The sequence below is a fragment of the Tachypleus tridentatus genome, chromosome 5 (genome assembly GCF_004210375.1).
Source record: "Tachypleus tridentatus isolate NWPU-2018 chromosome 5, ASM421037v1, whole genome shotgun sequence".
Taxonomy (NCBI): Eukaryota; Metazoa; Arthropoda; class Merostomata; order Xiphosura; family Limulidae; genus Tachypleus; species Tachypleus tridentatus.
The window spans coordinates 17,310,787-17,313,476 of NC_134829.1; positions in this window are offsets into that span (position 1 = coordinate 17,310,787).

Genomic DNA, 2,690 nt, shown 5'->3' on the forward strand with positions numbered 1-2,690 from the left:
TTATATCTGGTTTGGAACTGAAAATTTGATCGATGGTTCACGACAAATGAATTATTTCTCAGTTGATACTGTTACATTTCGGTTAATGGCTTGCCTTACGACGTTTACAAGCTGACTTTTCACTGACAAAGATATCTAATGTCTTCGTAGAAATATTGACGTCCGAAGTTAATTCACTGAAGTTAAACAGTTTGTAATATCCGAAATTAATAAACACGGAGAGACAGTATAATATTGTTGTTGGTTTGCTACAGCTATCTCTCCGCGTTAGTTACCTATTATAAGCGTTAAGACGATGTTCTCGAAAGTTCAGTTGGCAACAATGTAGAACATACATTGTTGATTCACACACTCAAGAATCTCCTCTAAATTTAAAGGACAGGCAGGACTTTCGCAATACACATTTAACAATATAAATTACTCACATTTCTAAATATATATTACACTGAAACAAACATAGATATTAAAATAAATATATAATATTAAATCCATTACAAGTGTTACACCTTTCAGTAACGAATATAAACATGTAAAAACGTCGACAATTATGTAGTGGTTTGAAGAGCATGCAAAATATTGGTGACACAAAATTTCTACATTTTTGCGTAACAGAAAATGAGTGTGGTAACAGTAACTTATCACAAAACTAACAAAGTGGTAGTGAGACTGATGTAAATGATGTTAAAAATTGAGAGAAGATATGTTGTGATGGGCTTGGTTACAGAAAATATAGAATGATGGTGACATAGGTATTTTGGGAACACTATTTTCATAGCTGTTCTTCATCAACTTTTTGCAATAGAATTGCTGTGTGCTTGTACAAGGAAAGAGCTAATCTCAGCCTGTCTTGGCAGAGAATATAAATATTACCCATTCTTATTACAAATTTTGAACGTTCTCAATTCTCAGTAAACCTCAGCTCATACGATTCAATCCATGTAAAGTATCTGGAGCAGTGGTAGTCTGTCCTAACATTCAAACACGATTATAGTGTGTTCAAGCTAAACATGAAGTATTGTCAGTAAAGAAACGGTTAGGTTTTTCTTAATTATTAAAAGTTGGTTTCAAATATTGTGAGTTTGATTGCTTAACTAGACTCGCGCGTGTGTGTTCGCTAGCCGTCCCTAATTTAGCAGTGTAAGACTAGAGGAAAGGCAGCTAGTCATCACCACCCACCGTCAATTCTGAGGCTACTCTTTTACCAAGGAATAGTGGGATTGACCATCACGTTATAACGCCCCCATAGCTAAGAGGGCGAGCATGTTTCGTGTGACGGGAATTCGAACCCGGGGCTGCTGGCTTTGTTAGTACCACTTCTTTTGCATTTAATGCAGTTCTTTTGCAGGATCTGCTATGGGTTTGTATCGATTCCTGAAGTATGTAGAGTGACAAAACCATTTATATTGTATTATTACACATCTATTCATCACACTCTGCTATTTTAAAGAGCTGGCCATAAATTAACCCTCAACTTAGCAAGTTGTTTATACATTGTTCCCCATATTGGACTATGTTGTGCAGTTTTATTCTTTATTTACCTGTTACAACATCTAGCGTAAAGAATTAACCAATGCAGTGGATGGAATCACTCATTTTATTTGTAAAATATGCAGAAGCTCCTAACAGTAATTAATTTTTCATGTGATTATAATTCCTGTAGCCAACAAACTTGAACTCACAAGCACTATGATGCACAAATAATATGTCAATCAATGGAACAACGCTAAGTCTACTGACTTACAACACTAAGATATGTGGTTCCATTCATCGCCGTGGATGCAGCATAAAGCTCAGTGTGACTTTACTTCAAAACAAACAAAGAAAAAAAGTTTAGAAAAGTATGTGTTTAAAAAGTAGATGTTGTCCACAGACCCCATTGGTAATTCTAGAATTAAATATTGGGCCGTGATTTACAAGCAGAATGTTACTAACCGAATTTCTGACAGATAAAGCATTTAAAATCTAATTAATAGACTATGATGGTAGCCATGAACTTTGTATTGTTTTATCTTTTACGAAGGATTTTATGTAATATGACTCACGCTTAAATTAAATTAGAAAGAGTGGTTTAGAATATATAAGTGTAAACTTAATTATTTTATAGAAGGAATGTGGGTCGTCTAAGAAACTGTGTTATCGTGTGATTTTACCACAGATGATGGACGGATGAATGATCTTGACGATATCAAGTTATCAGGGTGGAGAAGAGCCTTGGATGAAAAACTAATCTTAGTGTTACTGAAATAATCTTTTAGCTAGTGTTTCAGGAGGGTAATGTATGTTTTGTGTTCCGCACACTTCATCATTATTTCTTCCTGAAGCAGCAAACAGAATAAATTAAAGGTTGACTTTTGTTTAGTTCAATAGATACACTGGGTTACCTGAAGAGTTTGAGACACAACGGCTGCAATGATAGTACAAGGAAGAGTAGTGAAACTACTTTAAGTGAAACTACTTTAAGCAATAAGTGAATGGGGTAGGTGGGGAAAAAAAAAGATGAATCGGAAGAAGAAAAGTTAGTGTCATCGTGCGTGTGTAGAGTTTCTCTTCGTTTTTGTTGGATGATATAGTGTTGTTCTCACTAATGTTAATTCGTACAGCATAATCAAAAGTGTTTAATGTATACTAAATAGCGAGAAGAGTGTCTAATGTAAAGAGCACTTATGTTTTGTCTAGTTGACAAAAGAAGG